Raw genomic sequence first — 11,646 nt, 5'->3', positions numbered from 1 at the left:
AAAAAAAAAAAAAAAAAAAAAAAAAAAAAAAAAAAGGCAATTTGAGAAACCAAAAGAAAGTCACTCTATCATAATCCGGACACTAAGAGAGACCACAGGACAGATCTGGTATTTGCTGGGGGTATGGGAAGTGCAAATGAACCTGCCTTCAGAGCCATACTGCCCACCCAATATGACCTAGGGAAAAGGGGCTTCAGCAAGTGTTGGGGGGGAGGTGAAGCTGGAAGGGCTTCATGCTCTCAGTGCCTAAAAATTGGCAGAGTCCTAAGCACCTCACAACACGACAAGGTCCAGAGAACTGCTCTGGTTGCCAAAAGCCTGCCTGAGAACTTTCTGGGGTAGGGGTGAAGGGTCTGAGACAGAGCCGACATGTGACTGCTCTTAGAAAGAGCAGGTCTTTATTCAGAGCTTTTATTTATTTCACATGTGAAAGCTCTTTATTCAGAGCTCCTGCCATTTCCGCTCTTTTGGTCTGGTTCTTCTTTGAAACGAAAGGTGACGACTAAGGATTTTTGTTTTTCTTTGGCTTTAATGTCCTTACTTGTCAAAATTAAAAGCTGCTCCCTCGTTTTGGGAAGCACCCCGTTCTGGGACATCCTCAAGTCTAGAGGTCACGGCATCACAGTGACCGGAATTCTCTGACGGCCAGCACCACAATTAATCCACCAACCACGCCTACCAGACAGGTGAGCTTCCATCTCACAGGCCAGGAAAGCCGCGGCGGCCCGGGGCGGGGAAGGGGCTCCGCCGAGTCGGGCAGCAGTCGGGAAGAAGCTGAGAGGAGCCGCTAGCCAGCCCCGCAGCGGCCCAACTGTGGCCTCGAGCGCAAATCCGGGATTTTCTCTCCAGCACCCAGCTATGCTCGGCAGCGGAGCGGCTGCGGCGAGCAGGAGGGGGAAGAACCAGCACCTGCCGGGTCTGGCGGGGAAAGGCAGAGCGGAGGGCTCGGCGGGGCTCAGGGGCCGGCTCACCTTGTCCTCTGGGTCCTTCACCTCCACGAACATGCCAAGGCCGGGGGTGGCCGGCTGGTACTCCTCCCGCTGCTTGTCATACAGCTGCGTCCGATAGTTTCCTGGAGGAAGTGGGGCGAACCCAGGTCAGAGGAGCGCGAGGTGGTGTGGAGTCGGGCCCCGCCAGGACGCGGCGAGACCCGCTGCTCCCCGCTCCGGCAGAGCGGACTCTCCCGCGCCCCCCGCCCTAAGACCAAGGTCTTGTTCCAAACTCTCCCCTTCCACCCGATGTGGAAATAAAGCGCGCCTCCGCGGGCCGCAAAACACTCCTCCCAGACCAGCTCTGCAGCCGCCCTGCATTTGTCCCCAAGCCGAAGACGGCGGCAGCACGTGACCTTGACGCAGCCGCTGGGCGTGCCGGGAGGACGAGTTCCACTGACTGGACTACAAGTCCCGAGATGCCCTCGGCTCCAGCGAAACAGTACCTGATTAGGGGGCGGGTTCCGCTCGCAATAGAGTTGGGGAGTTGGGGAATTGAAAGCTTTCCGTTGATTGTCGTGGTGGCCAGCGAATGGTAGTGATTATTAGCTTTCTACGGATGCTAGAAGTATGTTTGTGTCGTATGTTATGCCGTGTGCTTGTGGTGGCAGAGTGAATTATGGGCAGATACAGGTTTAAAACCGAGGATCCCTGACTTTTCTCCACGTGTCTGCATTTACACTTTGGGCTTGCTTCCATTTTAAAAAACTGAACTTTGAGGGGGGTCTGAGTGGCTCAGTGGGTTAAGCGTCAGGCTCTTGATTTCAGCTCAGGTTTTGATCTCCCAGGTCCTGAGTTTGAAAAAGCAAAATGCAGGGGCGCCTAGATGGCTTCCTCAATTAAGCATCCCCTCCCGATTTCTGCTGAGGTCATGATCTCAGGGTCATAGGATTGAGCACCCGTCCCACTGAGGTACCAGGCGGAGTCCGCTTGAGATTCCCTTTCTATATCCTTCTGCCCTCCCCCCGCCGCTCAGCGCCAAGTTCGCGCAAGCTTTCTCTCTCTAGGATAAACAAACAAACAACAACAACAAAAAACCAAAAACAAACAAAAAAAAAAAAAAGAAGAAGAAAAAGAAAAGAAAAGAAAAACCAAAAAACCCTCTGAACTTTGAAAAAGTGACACAAATGGTGCGCCAACTTACTTTGGCGGGAGGAAAAAAAAAAAAAGCCCAGGAGACTCACTTTACCTTTTTTGCTCTCCAAAACCCATCCACTCATAGATCTGGTCTGTATCGTCCCAGGCATCCACGCACAGCATCAGCACCAGACATTATCCACATGGGCTTTGCTGCAGGAGCTGGGCGGTGGTGGCTCCTCTCCAGGCAGGATTTGGTGCCCTAGTGGCCCGCAGGTATAGGAGTATTGGTGGGGGTCTTGGGGACAGTCGCCTGTTTTGGAGGGCTCTGTGCTCAGTGTGAGATCAACAGAGGGTCTGTGTCTGCCCTTCCAGGATTTTATACAAATTCCAGTGTATTTGGCAGCTCTTGGAACTTAGCAGTTTCTGACTGTGCCACCTAAAGGCTTCGGAAAAATTGGAGGTTTTCTCTATAATATGGGTTCTCTTTGTGGTTTCGTTTGGTCTTCGGGAGTGAAGTTTAATGAGAATGTGTTGACATCTCCCCCTCATTGGAAGTCTTTAGTTCATTTTTCCTAACAGTAACAATGAAACATCATTTTGGTTCATACAGCACCTTATTTTTAACCATTCCTGTAATGAAAATGGTTAAGATTTCTTTCCCTCAATTATTTTTTTCAGTGATCCATCTGTTTATTTTGGAGAGAGAGAGAGAGAGAGAGAAGACGTGTGCGTGGGTGTGCACAGGCAGGTGAGGAGCTGAGGAAGAAGAGAAGGTTAAGCAGACTCCCTGCTGAGCACAGAGCCCAATGTGGAGCTCCATCTCACTACCCTGACGTCACAACCTGAGCTGAAACCAAGAGTCAGTGGCTTAACTGTGCCACCTAGGCACCCCCCACTTCATTATTTGCTCTTATGTATATTACTGCAATAGCAATTTGTGTTCATTTTCTAAAAATGCATTACTGTAGGACATGGAGGACTCTTTGATAAGAGAACACAAAATTCCCCTTTCACAATTTGTACCAATTATAGTTTCACCAGCAGTGTACTATAGTGCTTAATTTCCACACTTTGGTCAAATATTCTCCACCTTTTTAATCTTTGCAAAAGATTAGGTCTTTTGCAAATCTTCAAAAGATGTAAACTTTTAACAGAATCTTTAAAAGAATTTATCTTTTGCAAAGATTAAAACGTGGATGAAAAGTTGTATTTCCTTTTATTTTCCATTTATTTCCTTTCCTTCCTATCCTTTTCATTTTTATCTCCTCAGATGCTGAGGGTTTCTTCTTGGTCATTTGATTTCTTCTGTGAATTGCTGGTTGTGTTGTTCTTTTTTTTTTTTTTTTTTTTTTAAATTTTTATTTTTTTTTTTGAGAGAGTGAGAGGGAGAAGCAGACTCTGCTATCTAGAGAGCCTGACCCCATCTCAGGACCCTGAGATCACGACCTGAGCTAAGGCAGACACTTAACTGACTGAGCCACCCAGGCACCCCTGGTTGTGTTTTTCTTTTCTTTTCTTTTTTTTAAAAGATTTTATTTATTAGACAGAGAGAGACATTGAGAGAGGGAACACAAGCAGAGGGAGTGGGAGAGGGAGAAGCAGGCTTCCCGCCGAGTAGGGAGCCCGATGTGGGGCTCCATCCCAGGACCCTGGGATCATGACCTGAGTTGAAGGCAGACTCTTAACCAAATGAGCCACCCAGGAGTCCCTGGTTGTGTTTTTCTTAGTGCTTTTATAACTACATGCTGATGCCCCCACTATTCAGAATTAACAAATGGCTCTAGAATTAATAAATGATAACATTTTATAATAGAAGTTTCTAGTATTTTTAAAATTGAACTTTTTATGTTGAGATAATTATAGATTCACATGCAGTTGTAAGAAACAATACAGAGAGAATCAGTGTACCCATTATGTTTCCCCTATGGTAACATCTTGCCCACGTATAATACAATATCACAACCAGACTATTGACATTGATACAGTCAAGACACAGGACATTCCATCACCACAGGGATCCCTCATGTTGACTTATTATACCCACACTTTACCTCCCCGTTCCTTCACTCCATCTTTCACCCTAGACAGCAAGTAATCTGTGCTCTCCGTTTCTATAACTTTGTCATATCAAGAATGTTATATAAGTGTAATCACTCAGTGACTCAGTTCACTCAGTGAACCTTTTGAGATTCACTTTTTCCATTCAGTATAATTCTCTGGATATTTATGCAATTTATTGAGTGTTTCCACAGCTTCTTTTTATAGTAAGGAGTAACTATTGCACACAATATATAGAGATATAATTCTGAGATACCCACAACTGAAAGGGTAACAACTGAGCTGTTAAAGGAGCAGAGATTTTGCGTTTTACTGAAGGTAAAGTGGTATACATTCAGATTAGTGTGTTATAACTGTAAGATGGTAGATATCATTCCTATAGTAATCACATAGAAAATAACCATAGGGGGCACCTGGGTGGCTCAGTGGGTTAAGAGTCTGTCTTCAGCTCAGGTCATGATCTCAGGGTCCTGGGATCGAGCCCCATGTTGGGCTCTCTGCTCAGCAGGGAGCCTGCTTCCCCCTCTCTCTTTGCCTGCCTCTCTGTCTACTTGTGATCTGTCTTCCAAATGAATAAATAAAATCTTTTAAAAATAGCCACAGAATATATACTAAAGGAAATGAGAAAGGAATTTAAATGTTTCACTACTAAAAAATTAACTAAATGCAAGAAGACAGTAAAGGCAAGACATGAGGGACAAAAAAAAGCTATAAAGCAAACAGAAAACTAATAGCAAAATGACAGAAGTAAGTCCCTCCTTATCAGTAATTACTTTAAATTTAAATGGATTAAACTCTCCAGTGAAAAGGTAAAGATTGGCAAAACTGGTAAAAGCCATGACCCAAGTATATGTTGTCTATGTACAGGAGACTTGTTTTAGATCCAGACACACAAGTGAAAGAATGGGAAAGGCTATTCCACACAAACAGTAATCAGAAGAGAGCAGGGAGACTGTACTAGTATCAGACAAAATAGACTTTAAATCAGAAAAGGTTACAAGATATGGTAATGGCACAAAGAGAGACACATAAATCTATGGAACAGGATAGAGAGCCCAGAAATAAACCCCACTTATATGGTCATTTAATCTATAGCAAAGGAGGTAAGAATATATGATGGGGAAAAGATAGTCTTTTCAATATATGGTATTGGGATAACTGGCAGCTATAGGCAAAAAAAGAAACTGGGTCATTTTCTTACACCATACACAAAATAAAGTCAAATTGGATTAAAGACCTAAATATAAGACCTAAAATCATAAAATTTCTAAAGGATGATGTAGGCAGAAATCTCTTGGGCATTGGCCTTGGAAACATATTTATGGAAGGAAATGGAAGGTAAAGGAAACAAAAGCAATAATGAACTGCTGGGGGGCACCTGGGTGGCTTAGTGGGTTAAGCCTCTGCCTTCGGCTCAGGTCATGATCTCGGGGTCCTGGGATCGAGAGTCCCGCATCAGGCTCTCTGCTTGGTGGGGAGCCTGCTTCCTCCTCTCTCTCTCTCTCTGCTTGCCTCTCTGCCTGCTTGGTCTCTCTCTAAATAAATCTTAAAAAAAAAAATGAACTGCTGGGACCATGTCAAACTAAGAAGTTTTTTGCACATCAGAGGAAACCATCAACAAAATGCACAGGCAACCTACTGAATGGGAGGAAACATTTACAAATTATATATCTCATAAGGTCTTAATTTCCAAAATACATGAAGAACTCATACAATTCAACAGCAAAAAAACCCCACAAAAAACCACCCCCCTAAACAATCTGATTAAAAAATAGAGAACCTGAATAGACATTTTTCCAAAGAAGACATACAGATGGGCAACAGACTCATGAAAAGATGTTCAACATTACTCAAGATCTAGGAAATGCAAAACAAAATCACAATGACATATCACCTCACAGCAGTCAGAATGGCTAGATTCAAAAAGACAAGAAAAAACAAATGTTGGTGAGGATGTGGAGAAAAAGGAACTCTTGTGCACTGTTGGAGGGAATGTAAATTGATGCACCACTGTGGAAAACAGCATGGAGGTTCCTCAAAAAGTTGAAAATAGAACTACCCTATGACCCAGCAATTGCACTACTGGACATTTACCCTAAAGGTACAAACATAGTGATCCAAAGGGGCACGTGCACCCGAATGTTTATAGCAGCAATGTCTATGATAGCCAAACTATGGAAAGAACCTAGATGTCCATCAACAGATGAATGGATAAATGAATGGAGATTATATATATATATATATATATATTGCAGCCATCAAAAGAAATGAAATCTTGCTATTTGCGACGATGTGGATGGAGCTAGAGGGTATCATGCTTAGTGAAATAAGTCAATCAGAGAAAGACAACTATCATATGATCTCCCTGATAGGAGGAAGTGGTGATGGAACATGGGGGGTTAGGGGGGTAGGAGAAGAATAAATGAAACTAGAGGGCATCGGGAGAGAGACAAACCATAAGTGACTCTTTTTTTTTTTCCTCATTAAACTTTTGTTTTAATGAGTCTCAAAAATCTGTGACAGATTTTTGATCAAGTTGTTTCCATTAAAAAGTACTGATTTTAAAAACTAATAACTTAAAACTGCCACACACACACAAAAAAACAAATGGTTCACAAAACATTCTCCTTTCCTTCTGAAGGTTTTACAATGCATTGTTATCATTAACCAGTCTTTTACTATTAAACTTAAATGGCCAATTGACACAAACAGTTCTGAGACCATTCTTCCACCACTGATTAAGACTGGGGTGGCAGGTATTGGGGATACTATTCATTTAGCCTTCTGAGCTTTCTGGGCAGACTTGGTGACCTTGCCAGCTCCAGCTGCCTTCTTGTCCACTGTTTGATGACACCCACAGCAACCGTCTGTCTCATGTCACGAACAGTGAAACGGCCCAGAGGAGGATAGTCAGAGAAGCTCTCAACACACATAGGCTTGCCAGGAACCATATCAACAATGGCAGCGTCACCAGATTTCAAGAACTTGGGACCATCTTCCAGCTTTTTTCCAGAACGACGATCTATCTTCTCCTTCAGCTCAGCAAACTTGCAAGCAATGTGAGCTGTGTGACAATCCAGCACAGGTGCATATCCAATTTGGCCTGGATGGTTCAGGATAATCACCTGAGCTGTGAAGCCAGCTGCTTCCATTGGTGGGTCTTTTTTGCTGTCACCAGCCACATTGCCACGACGAACATCATTGACAGATACATTCTTGACATTGAAGCCCACATTGTTCCCAGGAAGGGCCTCACTCAAAGCTTCATGGTGCATTTCAACAGACTTGACTTCAGTTGTAACATTGACTGGAGCAAAAGTGACCACCATGCCAGGCTTAAGAACACCAGTCTCCACTCGGCCCACAGGGACGGTACCAATACCACCAATTTTGCAGACGTCCTGGAGAGGCAGACGCAAGGGCTTGTCAGTTGGACGAGTTGGTGGCAGAATGCAATCCAGAGCTTCAAGCAGTGTGGTTCCACTGGTATTCCCATCTTTACGGGTGACTTTCCATCCCTTGAACCAAGGCATATTAGCACTTGGCTCCAGCATGTTGTCACCATTCCAACCAGAAATTGGCACAAATGCTACTGTGTCGGGGTTGTAGCCAATTTTCTTAATGTAGGTGCTGACTTCCTTAACGATTTCCTCATATCTCTTCTGGCTGTAGGGTGGCTCAGTGGAATCCATTTTGTTAACACCAACAATTAGTTGTTTTACACCCAGTGTGTAAGCCAGAAGGGCATGCTCACGGGTCTGCCTGTTCTTGGAAATACAGGCTTCAAATTCACCAACACCAGCAGCAACAATCAGGACAGCACAGTCAGCCTGGGATGTGCCTGTAATCATGTTTTTGATAAAGTCTCTGTGTCCTGGAGCATCAATGATGGTCACGTAATACTTGCTGGTCTCGAATTTCCACAGGGAGATATCAATGGTGATACCACGTTCACGTTCAGCTTTCAGTTTATCCATGACCCAGGCATACTTGAAGGAGCCTTTTCCCATCTCAGCAGCCTCCTTCTCGAATTTTTTGATAGTTCTTTTGTCGATCCCACCACATTTGTAGATCAGATGACCAGTAGTGGTAGACTTGCCCGAATCTATGTGTCTGATGACAACAATGTTGATATGAGTCTTTTCCTTCCCCATTCTGGTTTAGGATGAGCGGTGGTTTTCACGACACCTGTGTTCTGGCAGCAAACCCGTTATGAAAAAGCCATAAGTGACTCTTAATCTCACAAAACAAACTGAGGGTTGCTGGGGGGAGGGGAGGTCAGGAGAGGGGGCTGGGGTTATGGGCATTGGGGAGGGTATGTGCTATGGTGAGTGCTGGGAAGTGTGTAAACCTGGCAATTCACAGACCTGTACCCCTGGGGATAAAAATACATTATATGTTTTTTAAAAAAATAAAAAATAAAAAATAAAGATTAAAAAAAAGCAGGCAACCTACAGACAAAACAACAACAACAACAAAAAACCAAACCAGATCAAAAAAGGACTGCCATACAGGCCAGAGGTACCTGGATGGCTCAGTTGAGCATCTGCATTTGGCTCAGGTCATGGTCCCAGGGTCCTGGGATTGAGCCCGCGCTGGGTTTCCTGCTCAGCCAGGAATCTCCTTGTCCCTCTTCCTTTCCCTCTGCCCCTCTCCTTGTTTGTACACACATGTTCTCTCTTTCTCTCTCTCAAATAAATAAATAAAGTCTCAAAAAGAAAAAAGAAAGAAAGAAAGAAAGAACTTACTGTGCAGTCCATAATTCCATTGTTGGTGCCCAAAGAAAATGAAAACACTTTTTTGAAAAGATATGTGTACCTCTGTATTTATCGAACTGTTATGTACAATGCCAAGACATGGAAGAAACCTGTGTCCATCTATAGACAATGGATAAAGAAGAAGTGGTATCTATCTATCTATCTTCATATATATTCATATATATGTGAATATCACTCAGTCTTAAAAAAAAGAATGCAATCTGTGATAACATAGATGGACCTAGAGGATATTATGCTAAGTGAGGTAAGTCAGACAGAGAAAGATACAATATGATTTCACTTATATGTGGAATCTTTTGTTAAAAAGAGATTTTATTTATGTATTTATTTGAGAGAGAGATAGAGAGAGAGAAAGAGAGAGCATGAGTGAGGAGAAGGGCAGAGGGAGAGGGAAAAGCAGACTCCTTGCTGAGCGGGGAGCCCCATGTGGGGTTTGATCCCAGGACCCTGCGATCATGACCTGAGCCAAAGGCAGACGATCCACCAACTGAGCCATTCAGGTGTCCCTTAAAGATTTTATTTATCAGAGAGAGAGGGAGAGAGAGAGAGAGATCTTGTGCATGAGTTGGGGGAGGGGCAGAGGGAGAGAGAGAGTGAGAATCCCAAGGAGGCTCTATACCTAACATGGAGTCTGACTCAGGGCTTGATCTCACAATGCCAAGATCATGACCTGAGCTGAAATCAAGACTTAGAGATGCTTGATTGATTGAGTCATCCAGGTGCCCCTGTAATAAGTCTTTAAATCAGGTAGTGTTGGTCCTCAAACTTTTTTTTCTGTTTCCATATTCTTTTGGCCATTCTAGTGCATTTCAGTATGAAGAATCAACTCGTTAATTAAAAAAAAAAAAAAAAACCTGCTAGGGGATGTCTGGGGGGCTCAGTCCATTAAGTGTCTGACTCTTGATTTTGGTTCAGGTCATGATCTCAGAGGTCTGGGATTGAGCCTTCCTTATCCATTGTCTACCGATGGACACAGGTTGCTTCCATGTCTTAGCATTGTACATAACAGCTCGATCAATACAAAGGTACGTGTCAGGCTCTGTGCTCAGTGGGGAGTTGGTTCGAGGATTCTCTCTGTCTCTCTCCCCCTGCCCCTGCTCTCTCTCTGAAATAAATAAATCTTAAAAAAAAAAAGGAGAGAGAAAAAATATGCTGGGATTCTGATAGGGATTGTGTTGAATTTGTAGACCAAGGTGAGGAAAACTGATATATATTTTTTTAATTTTTAGATTTTATTTATTTATTTGAGAGAGAGAGAGCGAGAGAGAGAGTGCGCAAGCGAGCAAGCATGAGTGGGGTCGGGGAGGGGTAGAGGGAGAGGGAGAAGTAGGCTCCCGGATGAGCAGGGAGCCTGATGAAGGATTTGATCCCTGGACCCTGGAATCATGACCTGAGTGGAAGGAGATGTTTAACCAACTGTGCCACCCAGGCGCCAACAACTGATATCTTTTTTTTTTTTTTAAAGATTTTATTTATTTATTTATTTATTTATTTGATAGACAGAGATCACAAGTAGGCAGAGAGGCAGGCAGAGAGAGAGGAGGAAGCAGGCTCCCTGATGAGCAGAGAGCCCGATGCGGGGCTCGATCCCAGCACTCTGGGCAGAGGCCTTAACCCACTGAGCCACCCAGGCGCCCCAACAACTGATATCTTAACGTTATTGAGTTTTCTGGTTTCTGAATACTGTATACCTTTTTGTTCATGTAGATCTTTAATTTTTCTGAGCATGTTCTTATGTAGTTTTTGGTTGTTTAAATCAATCAATTAGCATCAGATAATTCAGTTTCTTTATTGTACATGTTTTGCTACTTATTTGCGGTTAATTACAGTGAAAAATGGAGACAACAGGAAAGTGACACATACCACTTCAACTCACTATGCATTTGCCAGAGCTAATGGTATGTTCCCACCCAGCTCTAAGGGGACCAGGAAATACAATTCTGTTATCCATCTGGAAAGGAAGAAAACCAGAAATATTGGGTGACCATCACTGAAGACTATTATAATACCCTTTGTGGCTATCCAACAGCCATTCTCCATCCTTTATTACTTGCCAAGAGAACCCCAGTCCTGTCTACTCTCTTCTGGGTGATATCTGCTTTAGGAAAGACGGGACCTCTCATGGCAATCCCATTCCTTCCTTTTTGGGACTAGGACATTAACCATGTTCTGGGTAAGAGATGTAAGGATGTCTATTTCTGGAGCTTCTGGGAAGGTTTTTCTCTCTCTCTTAAAAGAAGACATCAGACAATGGGCACTTATCTTTGGTGGCGAGTTATGATGTGATTACTTTAGAGCTGCAACCAAGAGGGGGAGTGGTGGACACTAAAGATGACAGAATGGTAAGCTGGACAGATGCTGGATGATTGAAGGCATTGGTGTGCCATGTTGAAATGATTGGTCCTGGAACCACCCTACTGGTAGACTTCTTGTTAGAAGACAAGAAATGTCCTTCCTTTGGGCCTTTTTTGGGCTTGGGTTTTCTGTCAGGTGAACTGAGAAGCATCTAAATATACCAAACAGCTGAGTCATGAGTTGGGAATTGTGGTAAGAACTTCATCTGTGTAAAAGTAATGTAATCTCATTTCATCCCCATAAGAACACTGTGCCCTAGGTGTTATCATATCCTTTTTGTGGGTAGAGAGATTAAATCATTGCATGAGACCACACAACTTTAAGTGGTAAAAAGAAGGACAAAAGCTTTTGGTCTAGTCTATGCAAAGAATAACTTGACATCATTT

General features: G+C 43.6%; 1 long non-coding RNA gene and 1 pseudogene across 1 annotated transcript in view; both read right to left on the bottom strand.

Moving 5' to 3' along the window:
- Positions 1–1,335, bottom strand: part of LOC132027397 (uncharacterized) — a 4,863-nt gene extending 3,528 nt beyond the window's left edge. The window contains exon 1 of the long non-coding RNA XR_009407144.1: positions 972–1,335. This is a non-coding gene — a long non-coding RNA (uncharacterized LOC132027397). The remainder of the gene's footprint in view (positions 1–971) is intronic.
- A 5,536-nt stretch (positions 1,336–6,871) lies between these two features.
- LOC132027394 (elongation factor 1-alpha 1-like) lies at positions 6,872–8,333 on the bottom strand (annotated as a pseudogene).
- Positions 8,334–11,646: the final 3,313 nt, after the last annotated feature.

Source organism: Mustela nigripes, chromosome 12 (genome assembly GCF_022355385.1).
Source record: "Mustela nigripes isolate SB6536 chromosome 12, MUSNIG.SB6536, whole genome shotgun sequence".
Lineage (NCBI taxonomy): Eukaryota > Metazoa > Chordata > Mammalia > Carnivora > Mustelidae > Mustela > Mustela nigripes.
The sequence above is the reverse complement of the archived record's forward strand: the minus strand, read 5'-3'. Positions and strand labels throughout refer to the sequence as shown.